This window comes from Typopeltis vanoorti, chromosome 13 (genome assembly GCF_054136105.1).
Source record: "Typopeltis vanoorti isolate ZY-2024b chromosome 13, IOZ_Tvanoo_1.0, whole genome shotgun sequence".
Classification (NCBI taxonomy): domain Eukaryota; kingdom Metazoa; phylum Arthropoda; class Arachnida; order Uropygi; family Thelyphonidae; genus Typopeltis; species Typopeltis vanoorti.
In genome coordinates, this window is record NC_143561.1 from 21,557,096 (window position 1) to 21,579,092 (window position 21,997).

Genomic DNA, 21,997 nt, shown 5'->3' on the forward strand with positions numbered 1-21,997 from the left:
ATTTAACATGGAGAGTTGTTAGTTTATGGAATGCATTTCCAGAGTGCACTGTGAATGCAGATAGTGTAAATAACTTCAAAGTTCATTATGATAGACATATTGCAGGTTGAGTGGGCCTCCCATGAAGTCTATTGACTCCATGGAGGTTACCAAAATAATAATAATAATAATAATAATATACGTATATCAGTCTTCATGAGAAGTACAGAGCCTATAGCCCAGATGCCATGTGGGAAGAGTTAAGAGAGAAAGAATAGGTTAATTTTGTTTTTGAATAACTGGAAGTTAGTCCTTGGGAAATGCTTCTGAGGAAGACTTTTAGAGAATAGCTGTAGATGGAATAAAAGAGAGGAAAAAAGCAAGCAGGTTCAGTGGACTATAAATGGATTTTGGCAGAGGGCTGCTACTTATTATATTTCTAGGAGAAAACAGAGAAATATTGAGTGCCAGTTCAGCAGAACAGTGCCCATGGAATTACCTGTAGAAAAGACATAAGGCAGTAACACTCCCTTAGATAGTAATTAGAATGAGTCTCTGTATGAGAGAGAGAGAGAAAGAAAGATATTGATTCGCCACCATCTTGTTTACTGTCAGGAATTTTTAGATATTTATGCACCACAAAACTTATTTGGGAGCATTTCCAGACTGCTAAGTAGTGTTTTTATCTCATGAAGCAGGATATTCAGTCTACAGCTCATGAGTTTGATGCTGTCCACTAATGATTTTTTTTTATTTTCCTCCCACCCACTAAAGATTATTTGCAAACCTATAGTATATTTGGTACCGTGGGTGGTGCTAAGGATTTTTTCCTGTTTTCTTTTAATCAATTAAATTTTTTTTTGTATTTTTAATCAATTTTTTACATCATCTGGAAACCCTGCACTAGAGACCAGACATGGTTTTTTTTTTTTTTTCATGCCACTTCAGGCCTCAAGTAAGTGGACCACTGGTCTCACACCAGGCTGTGGGTTCAAATCCATGCCTACTGCAGGATTTGAACCGCAGCTGTTGGTTGGAGAGCAAGTATGCTAATCACTCAGCCAACCAGGTCAGCAGTTACATAAAGGCAAACCATCAGATGTGTGTGTGTTCAAATGGCCAGAGCCATAAAGTGTATGTTCCTTTAGATATTCATTCATGAGTGTGAAACATGCATATTAACCACCTTACTGGCCATTATGGATCAAATACGCATCCTCATATGCTTCGTATCCATCATATATTTCAATGTAATATCAATGGTATTACAATTTTAATATGCACTTCGCATCCATGATAACCTTGACGTCTTGGCTGGTAGCATGGTCAACCAGCCACTGTTTAAGTAATTTGTTTGTTACATCATCAACAAGCAAGCTTTTCTTGCATTTACACATATTAAACGCAGTGAAATAAATCTGAAATTAGAAATAGTATATCTGTAGTGAATTAGTGATGTGTTTTCTTTGGTATTAAGTTTTTTAAGGTTTCAAATGTATCTCAAATATCCTATCAATGTGTACAATTTTCATGAAAAACTCTTTATGAATGTGTTGTAATGGAGTTGTCAGTTCTTCTAAGGAAATACTTGGAACTGGACTGATAAATATTCAGAATTTATTAGTAATGACTGCTTATAATATGCAGGAAATTCAGTACAAAGATTAAGTTTAAAAAAAGAATTAATGAGTAATGATGTATGTATTACATATAATTGGTGTTATTTTCTTTATATTTGACTTGTTAAGTCGTGACTATTATTATAGTATTATTTCAAAAGCATTCTATGTCATGGAACCAATGTGTATGAGAAAAATAGCAGCCAAGACATAAGTGTTGTATGATATTAATTTGCGAGATTTTGTGCTTTGTAGCGTGTATGTTTGTGTATTCATTGCTGAGAGAGTGAATGGTTTGTAGTACGAGGTGACAATGGAGAGAATGTTGGTCAGAAATGTTTCATGAGTGAATACAAGAAATGCAAGTCATATCAGGAGTGAAAGAATGAAGTGACTGATATTAAGGATATAAAGTGGGATTGTGAAAATGTTGTGGAGAATGTAGCGAAGGAGTGAATGATAGTCCATGAAATACGAACGAGTTTGGAGGAAGTGGATGAAAGTAATAATGTGGATGATGAGTACTAGTATGCTTAAGTGGACTCCTTCACAGGACCAAATGTGCTCAAGCGACCTGAGAAACTGGCATTGGGCACAGCAGGTGGGAGAAAGGAAAATAGAGTGAATGGAGAAAAACATAAAAGTACAAGAAAAGAGGAAAGATAGAAAGTATTGTATGGGGATTTGATGATGATGGGTATATTTAATGAGAAATTGATAAAATAATGTTTCCCAGGTGCAAAGGTACAGAATATTCATGAAGCTGTAAGTTTGCAGAAGAAAGAAGTGAATGAGATAATTGTTTTGGCAGGAACAAATGATTTGAAAGGTAAGAAATATGCAATGAAAGAGGATATGAAAGAGTTGTTAGAAGAAGCAAAAATAAATAAGAAAGTAAAGATTGCTAGTCTGCTACCTCGATGTGATAGGACAGAATTGAGAATAACAACTATGATTGCAAATGAGTCAATGAGAAGATTGTATAGGAGGAATGGTGTCCAGTTAAATGGACAGGTAATAACATTATGGCAAAGTAACTGTGGACCCAAGGGATGTTAAAATGCATGTATATGAATACCCAAAGTATCAGAAATAAAGGAATTTTTGGCATTGCTCATTTTGACTTGGCCAAAAATTACTGGCATCAGTGAGGCCTGGTTGTCAGAGAAGAATATAGTTAAAGGGATAGAATTTTGTATTGTATTTGTATTGTATTGCAGATATTGTATTTTCAGAGAAGATAGAGGAAATAAGGTAGGAGGAGGGGTATTATTAATGATAGCCAAAGAACTTCAACCAACAAAAATAGAAGATAAGAAAGATTGTAGATCTGAGGGAAATGGTTCATTTGAGGCTGTCTACTGTGAGATAAAGACCAATAGGACAAAAATTTGATGGTTTCTGCTATAGACCTTGGGTCAAGAAAAAGAGGATGATATGAATAGGCAGATTAGCAAAATAATAAGTGCAGACCAAGCAATTATCATAGGAAACTTCAACTATAGGGATATAGATTGGAAGGAGAAAAGGGCGCATGGTGAAATGGAAATGGAATTTATACAGTTGCTAAGGGAAAATTACCTGAAACAGCACATGATGGAAGGGACCAGGGGTATGAAAGTGCTGGATCTGGTAATAGCAACAGAAGATACCTCTGATCAGAGAAAGTGACCATGCAGTCTTGTTCTGAGAGGTTGCTCAATATGGAAAATTTTCAGTCAAGAAAGGGTTTATGTGGAGCTGCAAAGCTGGTGGCATAAGAAGCTACATTGAATGAATGTCATTAGTGCATGGGAAGTGGTCAGGAATTGAGCAAGACAGTATCAGTCTGCAGACCCAGGATCAGGAGGATAAATCAAGTAGGGATTAAATGAATAAGTAGCAATATAAAGCAGGAACTGCTTAAAAAAAAAAAAGCATTATTGAAGGAATATAAACAAAAACAGCGATCAGCATGCTCGTGAGCAATATAAAGCACAAGCAAGAAGGGTAACAAGTATGGTAAGGAAGGCTAGATCAGATTTTGAGAGAAAATTAGCTAAAACAGGCCATAGTAAATCCAAACATTTTTTTGCTACATAGCAAGTAATGGGAATGAATGATTATGGCAAGATAACTTTACTCAGTGCTGATGGTATGAAAGTGACAGAAGCAGAAGAAATAGTTCAGTACTAAGTGATCATTTTACAAGGGAATATCATCCATGTGGTGACTGATGTGAACAGTCTGTCAACATCGAGGTAGTTGAACTGAAGGTACTCAATTGGATAAAGGAAATGGCTATACTATGATATGGACTTTGCAAAGGCATTTGATATTTACTCATGTAATAATTTTCTGAATAGAAAATTATTACATGAGTTCTAGCAAATGGGAATGGACATGAGATTGGTGGCATGGGTGGGGTGGGGAGGCTGACAGACATATCAGAGGGTGGTGCATAGTGGAGTGGAATTGAGGTGAATGATGGTGACTAGTGGAATACCAGTGGGCTCTGTACTAGGACACCACTACTCTGATGATGCAAAACTGGGAAGAACAATAGTTGATAAAAGTGATATAGATATCTTGTAGGATGATTTAAATATATTGGTAGTGTGGGCAATGAACTCTGGTGATCAATTTAATTTAAAATGCAAGGTAATGCACTTTAGGATGAAAAGATTACATACTTTGTCATATTGATGATGATACCAGATTTGATTAGGCTAGGGATCTAGGGATGGGATATAGATTGGAAATTCAGAGGACATATTGCAAGAGGCTGACAAAATGGCTCAGAGGATTACTTTGATGTTGAAGAACACACTGGCAAGTAAAGATTGGTGGGTTATTATCCCTCTTTATAAGGCTATGATTTGGCCACATGTTGACTACTGTGCACGGATTAGGTCACCTGCATTTCTAGGGGACCAGGTGGTGGAGAGGATTCAGAGACATGACCAAACTTGTAACAGGTCTGTGGAATGTACGCTATGAGAATAGATTGGAGGTGTTCAGGTTGCAGAGTTTATCTGACAGACAAGAGGTTATGATAGAGACTTACTTATATAAGTTACTAAAAGGATTTTCCAAGATTGACATAAAAGAATTTTTCATTACATGTGGAGTAGGGGAAAAACAATAGATCACATTTGGAAGTTGTCTGAAAATGTGGTTGGTAAGAATGTGTGGGCTAGGTGCTTTACTTGGAGAGTAGTGAATGAGTAGAATGTATTGCCAAAGGTAGTTGTGATTGCCCCAACAGTGAATAATTGATGGATTTTTCCACTTGGTTATGCTGCCAATTATGTATTTGGTTTAATCCTTTATCCAAGTGTAAGCAAACAAAGCTTGCACCTGAAGTAATTTTGGGACTTGGGCAACTTGTGGTAGAGGTAGCATAACCAAGTGGAAAAACTTCCATCGACTATCTCTAATCCAGAGAATTTTAATAATAGGGTGTGACACCTTTTGGCAACTTGTATATGGAAATATGACTTCTGCATTACTTTCACCTTAGTATCACCACCTCTGGGTCTGTCTCCCACTGATGAGACCTCAGTAAAGGTCGAAACTGGTCTGGGTAGTAACCCTTCCCATAATGCATAGCATTATACATACCCATAAGGATATGTGCTTTGCATTATGGGATAGGCAAGTGATGTGAAGTTATACCACCTTTACCACGAGTTGCCCCAGTCCTGAAATTACTTCAGGTGCAAACTTTGTTTGCTTATGCTTGGATAAAGGATTAAATTAAATATATAATTGGCAACAGTGAATAAGTTTAAAATATATATGATAGGTATTGTGTTAATGCATAGTGTGGGTCTCCAATGATGAGTCCATGGAGTGCCCATATAAATAATAATAAAATTAATAAAGTGATGAGAGTTTCTATTATAAGAATGGAAACCAAATACGAAAAGACCAGTTGATAGACCAACAAAGTTATATTAGAAAATAGTCAACTCTCACTGGCAAAATGCCATTATTGCACTGATGATAATCCATCATACGTGAATAGAAGTATCTTAAATAAATAATTTTTCAACCGTGTTTATGTGTAACATTGCAAAATGCTGAAAACTTCTGACAAATGTCCAATAGATATGGTGCTATTCTGAAAGAAGTTTGCCTTAAACTATTCCCTGTTATCTTTGAGTTTGCCATGTTGTTAATTGCAAAGAAAATTCTCTCTCAAACTATTTCTATATTGATGTTTTACCAGCCGTTCCAAAATCTTCATCAGCACTTCAGAAATACTGATAGATACAGGGTGTTCGGGATAAATTTGACATATTTATAATTAATTATATTTTTCCGTAAGTTACATGTATTAACACACACTTCTCTTCATTTAAAAGTTTGGACCCTTCTTCATTCATATACAAGATGTCAGAAAGGATGGATAGCTGGAACCCACCTGAATCATGGAAGAGAATAACTTGTATCATGATGATTCGTGCCCGCCATCAAAATAAGGATATTACGACTGCTGCCCAATGCTCCCTGAATACAGTAAAAACAATCAGGCATGAACTAGAGACTTGCAATGGTGACTACGAGGATGTAGCAAGAAGAAAGATCCCTAGCAGACGATCTGATTGCGTTCGTACAGCAGAATTCCTCTCAAATCTGCAGGAACAGGTGTTGAAGAACCCTGGCATTGGAATTCGGGCTTTGTTCGTGGAGTTGCTAACTGTAGTCAAGCCCTGGATAACAAGGGTAGCCAATGATAGGCCGTATGTATGGCAGCAGGATTCGGCCCCTTGCCACACCTCTGGGAAAAGTCAAAAATGGTTGTCTGAAAATTTCTACGACTTCACCAGTCCAAATGTTTGGCCTCCAAACTCCCCAGACCTTAACCCCATGGATTATTTTGTATGGGGCGCAGTTGAAAAAGACACCAATCGCACTTCCAGTAATACAAAAGCCCAGTTAATGGATAAAATTAAAACAGTTTTTGCGGCCCTTCCTAGGGAGACTGTAGCATCAGCTTGTTCGAGGTTCCGAAGCAGAATTGAAGCTGTGATCGATGCTAATGGTGGTTATTTTGAGTAAATCTTGTTGATAGTATTGTAATTAACTCTGCCTGTAATGTTTTTTTGTCAATTCATTAAATTTAATAGATACAAAGAAGATTTTCTTTTTCCTTACGAAACTGTCAAATTTATCCCGAACACCCTGTATATAGGTAGATACATCACTCTTTGATGAACCACCCTTGTGCAATGGTATTATCATACATTCCACTTCTGTGGAATCTTTCCTGTTCTGAGACTCAAATTATACATCCAGGTCAAAATGTTCAGCTGAACATTTTGACCTGGCTGCATAATGTTGTGTTCAGCTGAACACTTTTACATCTGTGCTTGATATGTCATCAGCCCCTCTTGCTCAATTTTGATTTGACAATAGTTTATACAACAACTCTAGTTCCTTCTCAAGCACCTGAGTTATTTGTTCACTGTAGAAGTAACATAGAATTGACATTGAGCTCTATATTACATACACTAGGTTTGATAGCGCCTATCAAAATGGGCACTCTCTTCTGCATCTGCAACTTACATATATTTGACGTTCAGCAGAGTTATTCTTTCACATTCATTCTTTCTTTTACTTGCTACATAATGATAGAATTTCTTTGTGTTATTTTTAGCTTTCAGAGTCAGTTTTTTTTTTTTTCATACTCACAACTTAGTTTTACATACAAGATAAATGTGGCCTGTGTCTTATAATTTTCATAAGTGACATCATTATGCACATGGTATTCCTTCCATATCTTATATATTTGTGTATTGTGTACACACTTGAATATATATCCTTGACCAAACTAGTCATGCTGAATGTGAAAGAAATTTATTAGTTCATATTTGATTGATGCAATGACTTTTAAACCTAGTTCCTTCTAAAAATTTCGAGTTTATCAAATTTAAAAAATGAATATTTGATATACAGGGTGTTCGGGATAAATTTGACATATTTATAATTAATTATATTTTTCCGTAAGTTACATGTATTAACACACACTTCTCTTCATTTAAAAGTTTGGACCCTTCTTCATTCATATACAAGATGTCAGAAAGGATGGATAGCTGGAACCCACCTGAATCATGGAAGAGAATAACTTGTATCATGATGATTCGTGCCCGCCATCAAAATAAGGATATTACGACTGCTGCCCAATGCTCCCTGAATACAGTAAAAACAATCAGGCATGAACTAGAGACTTGCAATGGTGACTACGAGGATGTAGCAAGAAGAAAGATCCCTAGCAGACGATCTGATTGCGTTCGTACAGCAGAATTCCTCTCAAATCTGCAGGAACAGGTGTTGAAGAACCCTGGCATTGGAATTCGGGCTTTGTTCGTGGAGTTGCTAACTGTAGTCAAGCCCTGGATAACAAGGGTAGCCAATGGTAGGCCGTATGTATGGCAGCAGGATTCGGCCCCTTGCCACACCTCTGGGAAAAGTCAAAAATGGTTGTCTGAAAATTTCTACGACTTCACCAGTCCAAATGTTTGGCCTCCAAACTCCCCAGACCTTAACCCCATGGATTATTTTGTATGGGGCGCAGTTGAAAAAGACACCAATCGCACTTCCAGTAATACAAAACCCAGTTAATGGATAAAATTAAAACAGTTTTTGCGGCCCTTCCTAGGGAGACTGTAGCATCAGCTTGTTCGAGGTTCCGAAGCAGAATTGAAGCTGTGATCGATGCTAATGGTGGTTATTTTGAGTAAATCTTGTTGATAGTATTGTAATTAACTCTGCCTGTAATGTTTTTTTGTCAATTCATTAAATTTAATAGATACAAAGAAGATTTTCTTTTTCCTTACGAAACTGTCAAATTTATCCCGAACACCCTGTAATTGAAAACCATAATTGTGTGACATCTCCAAGGAGACCAAGAACTCATCATGGAAGGGTACTCTACTCCATTCCACCACAAACACACATCTCGCCATCACCCCTAATTGCTTAATTCTCAAACTACGATCAATGCCATCTACTGCCCATCACAACAAGCACAGTAATTATAATTAAATTAATAACCATAAAAACTAATTGGATCTAAGTGCTAAAATACTGTTTAGATTTTATTCACTGTAGAGATCTAATTTCATCTCTCACGGACTCATTTTGTTATTGATTTGTTTAGACTGACCTTTTTTAAAATTAAAAAAAAAGAAGAAAATTCTTACAAAAAAAAAATAATAATAATAAAAAGCTGGCCTTTTTTTGGCCGGATGATTAGCATATCCGCTCTCCAGTCAAAAGGCTGTGGGTTTGAATCCTGCCATGGATGTTTGTGATTGTCTGTGAAAATACTAATGGTGGTGGTGGTGTAGTTGCAGTTCGTTGGTGGAGACAGTTGTAGAGTAGGTGCCCCTCCTTTGATGAGTCTTTGGACTCCCTGGAGATGTCAGGTATTAATAATAATAAATATTGGTTGCAAAATTCTCTATTAGGCCTATTCTCAAAATATAAAACCACCTATTTTCTCCTTAATTTCCATTGGGACTATTCATTTTTTTTTTTTTTTCCTTATTTAGTATATAAATATATATATATATATATTATTCCATTCATTCTCCCTGAGTATAAATTGTCTTCCCTCACACCATTTAATTATAAACAAATTTGTTACCAGAGAAACAGTTGCTTTTTATTACCCTAAAAACAAAAATGTATCATAGTTCTGCATTGTATTGCTGCTATGAAAAGAAGTACATTGATGTACGGCATTGGTCAGACCTCCCATGGACGATTGTACTTAAATTCAGTCACTCACCTAGTTTCATTGTGATGTGGATACATTGGAGAAGATCCTGAGTCAAATGCTAAAGCTATATCAGCACTGTAGTGTTAGTTATTCAGAGTTTGATGGATAGGAAGAAAAAGAGTTATGATAGACACCTTCAAGTTTAGGGATTTTATCAAATTAATACAGGAGGAGTGTAAAAAGTGGAGAATGAGATGAAAACTAAATGCTTCTAGAACCTGGAAATTGTGTCAAGATGTGGTAAAGGAGTGTGCAAGTAGTTTTTTACATGGAGAGTGGTTGGTGAGCAGAATGCATTGCTGGAGGATGTTGTGAATGCAGGGAGCATGAATGATTTCAAGGTTCAATAGGATAGCTATATTGCCAGTAAAATGGGCATCCCATTAAAGCCACTTTACTGTTTCAGATTTGTGTAATTCCATCACTTGTTCTGAAAAAATAATTGCTCAATATTACCACTGTCCTTGAGACAGAAGAAAACACTTTCTATTTTTAGTGTTTCTTTGAATGATGAAAGAACGTCTATTTGATATCTGCTTCTATTACTATTAACTTGTTTACTGTATCAATTTTTCAGTAACCTTGCTAGGATTCCTTTTTCAGAATTTTCTTTAATAGAAGGATACAATGAATGGGAAATAGAGGAGCTTGAGGAGGAGACTAGAGCTGTTACATAACGGATAAGAATTTGGTACTAGGGGCAGATGGTATATCAGCACATATGCTAAAAATATGTTCAGCTGAACTGGCTAGGAACTTGACATGATTGTATAATTTGAGTCAGCTCAAGAAAGAACCCATAGGAATGGAAAGAATGCATGATAATCCCATTACATAAGGGTGGTGGCTTGTCTAACTATCAGTATCTCTGGAGTAACTACAGATTTCAGAGAAGTTAGTAAGAATTCACATTCAGAGATGAGTAAACAAAAAATGTTGTGCAAGGAATGGCACCAGTTTACAAGGAGGTGATGTCTAAGGATTTTTCTCATATTTTATACTATCATTATTCCTGAGAGAATGGATACACTGTTACTGTTGGACTTTGCTAAGGCTTTTGATAGATCCACATGATAGGCTATTGCATAAACTAAAAATATGAGATTGGATTATAAACTATTGGCTTGGATAATTGCGTGGCTAATGATAGGTATCAGCAAGTGGTATATTGGGGATATACCACTTGGTATATCTGCAATATACACAAGATACACATTATGCACAATGGTGTACCTAAGGGATTATTCCTTGGAACATCTTTAGTTATTTGCTGATGATGCAATCAGAGATGCTATGTGCAGTACAGGTATCCCTTGCTTAATGCCCCTTTAACCCTGTGGAGCTCGCAGCTGATCTGACAGATACATGCAAAATGTTTAATATAAATATAGCTTTGAGGTCATGAGTAGCTGTGCATTCATATGTTCATGAGTGATATTCCACAGTTTTTTTTTTTTCGGTGAGTTTGGTTTAACACGTTACGTAAAGGTTTGTGATATTTGACAGTAAATTGTATCTGAGAGATACCGCGACCTCCGATGTCAGTATAGTATGGTTTAGTTTTTATTATTATTACTATTATTCTTTGTTCAATAATTTCTAGATTGTAACTGAAAATAAATAAACCATCATGTATTACTGCTCTGTAATCAAGAGCCAAAGGCTTATTTATCATGCATGTCCTCTATGAGATGTGCTTTACATTATGGAAAATACTAAGGAAAGCAATCTGGAGCTTACTCCACCTTTACTACGAGTTGCCCATAAGGTTGATTATTATGCTTGCATCCTCCGAAACTTTTAGTTTCTATATATTCGGCTATGAAATAATATTGAATTCAATATCCACTTAATTTATACCATGTATTATATTTGCACTGTTTTTTTCTTTGTTTCATTGCTTGTTTGATCTGGAGATCCGAATCTGGAGGTCATTTTGCTTGTTGTCGTAGAATTAATTGATCATGGACGAATAGTAATTTTTACCATTATTAGATTTGATATACGCGTTAACATTGAGGGATACCTGTATTTAGATAATGACTTCAATAAGTTGGAAGTGTGGACAAATGAGGTTGTTAATGTGTTAATAAGTAGCATAATGCACGTTGGTATTATACGATATACAACAGCATATTAGTATGATTATGTACTGAGTTTTGATGGATAGCAAGTTGAAGTTCAAAGGTCATAACAAAAATTGTAAATACAACTCAGAGAATACTTGCAATGTTGAAACGAACATTGACATGTAAAGCTATGGAAATCATTTTGTCTATTTACAAGGACTTGATATGGACTACTGTGTGCACAGATTTGGTCTCCTGAGTACCAAAAGGATAAAGGAGTTAGAAAAACTGCAAAGAAGAGTTACAAAGGTAACGAAATTATGGTTATGAAAATAGATTGAGGGTATGTGGGCTGCAGAATGGTAGACAAAAGGAATGATATCTTATTGATCTGTACATTTTTGAGAGTGTGGTATATACAGTAGATATATATATATAGGGTTTAAGAAAAGGTATGACAGCCGATGTGGGTGGTCTGAAAGGTTCTCGGCCTAACGATGAAAAAACGAATTTATAATTTAAAAGTTATTTTTATTTATCAACATAATCTCCCTTAAGACAAATACATTTATTCCAGCGCCATTATCTCGTCCCTGTAGTGGTTCTCAGTAAGATCACCTCTTTATTCGAAAAAAAAAATGCTGACCAACCAACGAGAAAGATTTTTAGTTATGGGAAGAGATAGAAGTGAGAGGGAGCCAAATCTGGGGAATAGGATGAATGTTCCAACAATTCATAGTGCAGACTCCTTAATTTTTCCACTGCCAAAACATCTTTGTGGGCAGGTGCATTGTCCCAATGAAAGATGATTTTTTCCTTCTGCAAACCGGGTCTTTTCTCACGAAGTTTTTCGTCTAGTCTGGTTAAAAGATCGGAATAATATTCCCCAGTTATTGTTTTACCCTTTTCAAGATAATTAATAAACAAAATGCCATTAGCATCCCAAAACACCGATGCCATAACCTTTCCTGCTGATGGAACCAACTTCTTTGCCACTGAACAACTGGCTTCTGTCGACTGTTTTGACTACTGTTCGGATTCTGGTACATATTGGTGAATCCGGTCTCATCCATAGTAAGAGATCGCGCAAAATCAGTTTTCCTCTTGTTAAAACGCTCCAAGCACTGTGCAGAGATTTTCGTGCGAGTGCGTTTTTGATCTATGCAGCACCCATCTTATGCAAAGCGTTTTCCTTTGCAATTCTTCGTGCAAAATATATCCTACACGTTCTTTTGAAATGCCTGTAGTCTCAGCAATTTCACTCACTTTGACTTGCCGGTCATCTAATACTATATCGTACTGATCAGTGATTTCTGGTGTTGTTACACTTCCTGGATTTCCTTCACGTGGGTCGTCTTCAAGGGTGGTACGGCCGTGTTTAAACTAGGCAGTCCATTTCTTAATTTTGGAAAACGAAGGAGAAGAATGCCCATAAACTTTTATGAACTTCGAATGAATTTCTTTTGGCGTTAAACCTTCTTTTACAAAGAATTTTATAACTGCACTGTACTCCATTTTATCCATTTCAAGGGATACAGATATGGCTTTAGACAGCTGTATTTAAAAAAAAAAAAAAACTACTTGATAGAATGACTTGGAATTTCACATGGATGGATAAGATAAATGTACCAAATTAGAAAAAAAAAATCTTGCTGATAGTGTTGCAATTTATGGTTGAGGCCGAGAACTTTTCAGACCACCCATGTATAGCCTCCCTTGAGGTTAATAATACATTCCAATTGTCAAGTTTTTCAAAAAAAAGTCTTAAAAGTGAATATCTCTGTTCTCAAATACTTCTGCTCTTTCTTTTCTTTTTTCCTCATTATCTTGGTACCGAATGGGCCCTGTGTCAGCTGATAATATTATCGGTGGAACGTTTTCAACTAGGTTGTAAGGGTAGCGCATTGTCGTCAGCAAAAAGAAAATGCCTTGACAACTAACAGCAGATACCATAGTACACTTACCAATTCTGAATTAGAATAAAGAAATTGAAATTATTAGAATTATAGAAATTCTGAAGAACACCCGTGATGTGGAAGGAAAATTAAGGTACATGTGAGAAGGATTTTAACCAGCTTAGAGAAAAATCCGTGGAAAGAAATGGCTCTTCAAGACATTTCTTTCCACAACCTAAAAGGATTTATTGTTATGATGCAAGTAAAAGTGATCATGTGGCAGATGTAAAAGATTGTTGAACTAACTAGTGCCCATTTTGCTAAAAGCTGTTAATCTAGTGTATGCGACATTGAGGTCAATGCTACCTCTTCACTGGAAAAAAGAAACTCAAGCGTATGTGAAAGAGGTACTGAGACAATTGCACAAGATGAATTTCACTTCAGCATGGATGTTAAAGTGCTCAGATGAAATGCCATTCGTTAGAACTGGTTGAATAATTTTGAGTCTCAGGACAGGCACAGAAAGAATATATGATACTTCCATTGCAGAAAGGTAGCGCAAAGAATATCTCTAGAACTATTGGCAACCCATTTCTGTATTCCATCCACAATCAGTTTCTTCAGAGATCGTACATAGAAATAGGTTGACAGAGAATAAAGAATATAAAAATAAATAAATCGACTAATTCCTCTCTTCACTGTGTAGCTCAGTGGATGTGGCGTTTGCACACCACCGCGCTAGGCCGCACGAAGGAAGTCGTGGTTTCGAGTCTAGTCGGCGACTAGAGGAAATTTTTCTAAGCCTTTTTTCGACCGGTTCCCGAGTTAGTCGATCTCTGGCACGGGCAAGCAGGTTTTTCCTCCCGGAAACTCGGGTTTTTCGTCCTGTAAACTCAAGAAAATCGACCGTAGAACCCACATTATTTCAGACATTAAATATATTGTGTTAGGGTTAGAGACCACGAGATGGCGGCACATTTGAGCCGTCTCTCTTCACTGCATACCGCTTAATTAGTGATAGCCTTGGGCCATCTGTCTCTGATTGGGTACCAGTGGAGATTGAACTGCCCACTCAGTCTCCAAAAGTTAGATAGGGCTAAATGGCCTCGCCTACTCCCGTATATTCGGGAATAAAAAGGCGTTAGCTGATTTTTTTTTTTTTTTGATAAATCGACTAATTCCTCTCTTCACTGTGTACCGCTTAATTAGTGATAGCCTTGGGCCATCTATCTCTGATTGGTACCAGTGGAGATTGAACTGCCCACTCAGTCTCCAAAAAGTTACATAGGGCTAAATGGCCTCGCCTACTCCAGTATACGAGAAGAAAAACGCGTTAGCTGATTTTTTTTTCTGACTAATTATTCTTATTCCATAAATGGATGAGGCGAGACCATTTTAGCCTTCTGTAACTTTCACTTGCAGTGGGAGAGGGAGATTCCGTCTCCAATAATTGTAAACAAAATCCCCAAAAGAGACAGAAACAAGTGGAACTCTGATGTAACCTCTATACTTAGAGAAGTATTCTATTTGTCTGAAATATTGTGGGTCCTATGGTCGAGTTTCTGGGAAGGAAAACATTTGTTTGACCGTGCTGAAGATAGACTAACTCAGGAACCGGTTGAAATAAGGGTTAGAAAATGTTCCACTACTCAGTGAGAAGATTCGAACTAACAATGGCTTTCTTCTGGCAGCATAGCACTATGGGCGCAAAGACCACTTCCTAAGGGCTACAGGCTGAGAATCTATACTTTACAATAAACAGTGTGGGTTTGCTAAGAGACGGTCGTGTTTGAGCAATTTTCTCACATTTTAAAATATGTTGAGGTAGACCAGGAACACTGCTCCAGATTTTTGACAGGATAAGAATTATAACACCAATTCCACTTAAAAATGGATTGGAAACGTTAAGGCAGTTATTCGAATGACTGACGAATTGTGCTCAATATCAGTCCTACCTTGCCTCAGCGTGCTTTACCTAAGTTGTTTTACCTTAAACAGTGCAATGCTGTAGCGGCCCTTCGGGAATTTAGAAGGCTTCGACCTGCGTACAGGTCCTATGTCAGCTGTAGCACTGAGAGCTATAATTAAGAAGTTTGAAGAAACTGGATCACTAGGAGTTATGCCTGGCAGTGGACTGAAAGCAGTGCAAGAAGACATAGTAACAGACGTTTCTACTGCGGTGTTCGAAGACAGGGACCAGTACTTGTCCAAGCGCTCGTGCCATAGTTCGCTCAGTTGATATGGTACACTCTGGAAAATCATACGGAAAATGCTTCACTTCTATCAGTATAAGTTCAGTCGTCTGCAAGCACTAACTACCACAGATTATGATAAGCGCATGACCTTTGCACTAACGTTTCTTGCCCGAATGGAGGTCAACAATGACTGGCCTTGGAGAATATTGTGGGGTGATGAGACTCATTTTTATCTGAATGGGTCGGTCAACACTCACAAGCTGCAGAATTTGGGTATCTGAACATCCCTAAGTGATCCAGCAAATACCACTGCATTCTCCAAAAGTAACCTTGTGTTGTGGCTTCACAGCCGATTTAATAATAGAACTATACTTTTTTTGAGCGTATTAGCCCTACAGGTCCTGTAACCTGCTCCATTACTGGAAAGATTTATCGACGAATGCTGGAAAATTTTGTCATCATTCCTGCATTGCAGCAAAAACAATGTTTGGACTCCATAATTTTTATACAGGATGGAGCACGCTCACACATTGTACGTTCAGTACAGCGCCTTTTACGCCAGCATTTCAGTAATGAGGGTTATCAGTCAATTCTTTCCTACGGCATGGCCGCCTCGATCCCCGGACATCACTCCATGTGTCTTTTGGCTGTGTGGGTGGGGGGTATTTGAAATCCGTTATGTATGTTGGTGGCATTCCCAACTTTCATGTCTTGAAAGGGAACATAAAACGGGCTGTTATGAACATCCAATCCGACTCCTTACGCTCAGCTGTAGAGCATGTCGCATACCGGATGCAATTTGCTGTACACAAGAAAGGTCAGCACATTGAAAATCATGTGTGTGGTCCAGGACACCCTGATTCTAATGAATAAAACATTATTTCCTGTGAATTCAATCACTACATTAATTTCTGTGTCTCTCTCGCAAGTTGTTGTTTTAGTTTAATTATTATTATTATTATTATTGTAACGCGCAACATATCCAGCTGGAATGAGTGAGGGGGCTGTCGCTTACACCGTCGAAATGTTATTATTCCATTTTATCTGCCTTTAATGTAATTATCCGCTTGTTTTCGCCAAAATTTCCCCTATTGGCTACTTTTGGTACTATTTTTTTTTCCCGCGAAAATCATCTCCCCATGCCTTCAAAAGTTTCAATAAATATAAAATTTGGTCTCATTCCGTTTATTGGTTTTAGCTGCAGATGCCTCCGATTAGGGAAAGTTATTTTATGGCACCCTGTATTTTACATTTGTTCTAACCTCCTTAAAGGTACTGTATTACTATCTGTTACAAGTAATTCATTTTGTGAATTTACTTCTCATAGTCTTTAACAGGGATCAGTTACATGACATTTCAATTATTTACATTCAGGTTTAACTCTTAATACCTTTATATTACTGTTATTATACAAATAAAAATTAATACACAGCAGTAAAAAAGATACAGCACATCATTAATAGATATATTCATCATATGTTTGCATATACTTTAACCTCCTTAAGGGTATTACCATTTGTTACAAGTAATTCATTTTGTGAATTACTTCTCATTGTCTTTAACAGGGATCATTTACATGACATTTCAATTAGTTACATTTAGGTCCAACTCTTGATACCTTTGTATTACTGTTATTATACAAAATACACAGCAGTAAAATAGATACATCATTGATAGATATATTCATAATATGTTTGCATATGCTTTAACCTTCTTAAAGGTATTACCATTTGTTACAAGTAATTCATTTTGTGAAATTAATTCTCATAGCCTTTAACAATGAACAGTTACATGACATTACATTAATAATTACATTCAGTTTTTAAATCTCAATACTTTTGTATTACTGTTATTAACGATTTTAATTTTTAGTTATTTAACCACACCATTATTTCATTACATATTTCGAGTACTTAAAGTTCACTTAGCATTTCTGATAATTGATGCCCTGTCCCTCTATTACACACCAGAAGAAAGACTATATATATATATATATATATATATATATGATGGGTTCTTGCTGTCATTGTGATCAGACGTATTCCTTTAGACTCTGCCTAGTTGCCTTCTTCCCGAAAAACCTTTTATATAAGGTTTTTCGGGAAGCTCCCATTCCACTGAAACTAACACAATTCGTGACCTACTATCTTCCCCTCTATATGAAATATGCAGAGGTCTAATGGCCGGCAGGCCCCACCCGCAATGAGGACCAGTGGTGGTTGAATGGTTTTTTAGGGAGGTAGGTTGCTGCACTGTGTCCAAGTAAGTTCCCGAAACTCCTTTTTCTTCGTTTTTAGAATAGTCACCTATAACAAACTAACTTTTTGCTGTTAGACGCTTACTCTAAGCTGTCTACGGGATTTGCTAGTAGGCTCTCAGTCTACAGGATTACTCGGGAAACCGCTATTTTCTCTCAGGCCAAACTATGGACTCTCCATACGATGAGCTCGGTTTGAAGCAGCTATTGGCAATCTTTAAGCATGTAGCAGGCCTACTACAAAAGAAATGGCCAGGAAAGGTGGCAATCCACCAAATAGAAGAGGTTGAAACAGAGGACTGTCAATCCCCTGACCCTCTCCCCAGCACTTCTCAAGATAACACCAGAGAGATTATGTCACCGGTTAACGACCAGCCCCTAGTGGACTCGGATAACTCTACAGACTATCAGGTTGTCAGCAGAAAGAAGCATAAGAAGGGTTCGCCAGCAGCAGATCCAGAAATAATACATCAACTCCAATGGAGTTGATGTATTATTTCTGGATCTGCTCCAACTTAAAAGCACAACCTGATGAAAGAATAGAGACTGACTCCAGGGCACAACCCAAAGAGAGGATTCTACCTGTAATTTTAAGAACAAAAGAAAAAATGGTCTTCAATTACAGCGACGATGAAGACCGCAAACATCAAATTTACGGATGAAGGAATCCGGATTCAACCAGAAGGAAGTTCGGACTACCGCCAGCTCACCAGACTTATGGAACTAAAAGTCCCATATCATACGTTTCAGCCTAAAAGTGAAAAAAAATTAAAGGTGGTAATCAGAGGGCTGACTGAGACCATACCAGCCAAAGAAATAGCTACTGACCTCAGATCACAAGGCCTTGAGCCGATTAAAATATCGCGCATGTACCGAGCAGACAAACGCCTCATGCCTCTTGTCTTGGTCGAGATCAGTAAAGACCATAGAGAAATTTACGACCTTAAAATAGTTTGCAGCTTAGTCATCAAGACCGAACCTCTCAGAAGAAAGGTTTCAACTGGTCAATGCCACCGCTGCCAAAAGTATGGGCATGAGCAGAAACTTTGTAGGGCTGAATACAAATGTGTGAAGTGCGGAAATAATCATCACTCGCACACATGTGCCGAACCATGAACCACTCCTGCTAAGCCCACATCCAGCAAATTACAAGGGCTGCTCACTCCACCCATCTAATCTGACATGGACTAGGGAGATAGTAACCCCGCCCACACAGAAGCGAGTCACACACCTTAAATTGTAAATTAAAGTGCGGAATATTACACCTGAGAAATCATGTGCCTCTGTAGTTTCCTCATGCAACAAACCGGCAGAATCCACACCAAGCAGCCAAAACTCTGCTGCACTGCTTGCTGCCACTTTGGGAGAAATGCTATCAGCTTTCAGCAAATCAAATCCAAACCAGGATGACACAAATAGATTTCTCAAAAATATCCAAGTCATATTCTCGTTGATTAATGGCTAATTCGGTCATCACAATGAATTCTATACAGGTTGCATTTTGGAATGCTAATGGACTCAGCAACAACATTCTAGGACTCCATGAATTTGTTACCCCCTACAAAATTGATATCATGTTAGTTAATGAGACCCATCTGCGGCCATGTGATAATCCCAAGCTAAGAAATTACTCATTAATTAGAAACTACAGACCTAATGCCAGAGGTAGAGGTACTGCAATCTTTATCAAGAAAAACATCCGTTATAATGAGATAAAAAAGATTCCTATAATTAATCTGGAAAAAACTGGCATAGAAATTTACACCATTAATGTAGGCAACTTAAAAATATATTCTGTTTATAACCCTCCACGCAGAACTCTGTTATCCTCTGATCTTTCTCAGTTGCTTGACACTATTGAAGCAACAATAGTAGCAGGTGATCTAAACTCAAAACATCCCTTATGGAACAGCAGGTGTATTAATTACAACGGAAAAATCCTTTCCAATTTTGCTAAGATGAGAAATATTATCATCGCAGGCCCGATTGAACCAACGCACCATGGACCACATGCCAGGCCAGATGTATTAGATATAGCCACATTTAAAAACACATCTCATCAATTCCAGCTGCAAGTAGTTAACTACCTCAGTTCGGACCACAACCCGGCACTTCTAAAACTGGGTGAGGATCCGGAACATATTCCCAGTCAGTCATTTACTAATTTCACAAAATTCAATGCTACAATCAAAACTATCATGGATTCAGTGCAAAATATCTCCACTTGTGAAGAAATTGACGCAGCAGTCAACAACCTGGAAAGAAAAATTCACACTAGCTTAACTGCAGCCTTTTCTATCTCCACTTCAGCTCAAGTAAATCAACTTCCAGAAGAAATCCTTGCTCTAATCAAACACAAAAATAAAATGAGACGTCGCTTTCATAACACACTGTCTCCTCAAGATCACCAAGAGCTGAACAGAGCATCAAATTTATTTCGCTATGCACTAAAAGATCACAGAAATTTGCAGTGAGAGAGAAAACTTTGTTCCCTGAAAACTGAAAATAAATCCTTGTGGAAGATGGTAAAGGCTATCCGTATGGACCGTTCCAACATCCACTCCATTCATGGAGAAAGAGGTATAGTTTATAGGGACGATGAAAAAGCAGAAGCCCTCGCTGAAGCTCTTCAACTTCAGTGCAGTCCTAATTATGCGCATGCGGATTTGGTCTTCATAGAGAAAATTCACCGTCAAGTCCGAACTGCCAGCAGCGTAACAACTGCGAAAATATCTGTCCCAGATATTTTCGCAGTTGTTCTTCACCTAAAGAGGTCTACTCAATCATTAGGAAGCTCAACAACAAAAAAGCCCCTGGCCCAGATGAAATCAACAACAAAACATTAAAGCCCTTCCGCACAAAGCTGTCGTGCACTTGGTAGCAATCATAAATGCAATGCTCAGACTAAACTATTTTTCAACCCGATGGTAACAAGCAGATATAGTTCTCATTCATAAGCCGGGAAAAGCACCTCAGTTGTTGCAAAGTTACAGACCCATCAGTCTCCTTCATGCTTGGAAAAGGTTGCAGAAAAAATCGTCCTCAATCGACTTCAGGATGTGGTGAATAATTACAACACAGTACCGAAGGAGCAGTTTGGGTTTAGAACCGGGCAAAGTACTACACATCAAGTTCACAGACTGGTTGGATTTATCACTACTGGATTAAATTGGAGACAACATACAGGTGCTGTTTTTCTGGATGTAGCAAAAGCCTTTGACAAGGTTTGGCACAAAGGCCTCATCTATAAATTATTTATGGCCAAAGTTCCGCTCTACCTTATCAAACTTATCGACTCCTTTCTAAAAAACCGGAAATTTCAGGTCAAGTTGAGAGGACTCAAATCCTCTTTGAAAAGAATCACTGCAGGTGTTCCTCAAGGCTCGTTGCTCTCCCCACTGCTTTTTAACATCTTCGTTGCTGATGCTCCTATCACGACGTCAACCACCACAGCTTCCTATGCGGATGATATGGCAATTTTTGAGTAGATCTCTCTCAGGCCGTACTTAGTTACACAGCGCTTGCAGACCGCAGCAGCAAACCTGGAAAGATATCTCAGGAAATGGAGAATATCTGTGAATGGTGACAAAAGTACTGCCATTCTCTCCACAAGGGGGAAGGCATCACAATACGGAGAAGTCAAACTTTTCAACACAACTATTCCATGGAAATCCAGCACCAAATATTTAGGTATTCAACTAGACAGCTGCCTCAACTTTAACTCTCACATCTCTCATGCTTGCAACTAAGCAATCTCAGCAATTGCTCAACTCTAACCTCCCTACTCAACTACTCAACGGAGCAATGTCAGCCCAAAAAACAAATTAAGAATATATAAGGCAATCATCAGATCTATACTGACTTATGGTTCACCAGCGTGGAGCCACACCTCTCCTAGCAACATCAAAAAATTACAAATAATCCAAACTAAATGCCTCCGAATGATCTTCGATGCCCCGTGGTTTGTGAGGAACACCATCCTCTATCAAGACGGAAACCTGCCAGACATACCTACATTTCTCCTCCAGATAGCAACCAAGTACTTTACTCAAGCATCACTCCATCCCAACCTACTCATTCGTGAGTCATCAGATTACGATGAAGAAGACAGATGAAAACATAAACGTCCAAAGGCGGCCCTGGCCACTGATTGAAATCTTTCGACATAGCCCTAAATAGGGCGAGCCAAGTGCTCAAACCTTTCTTCCTTTA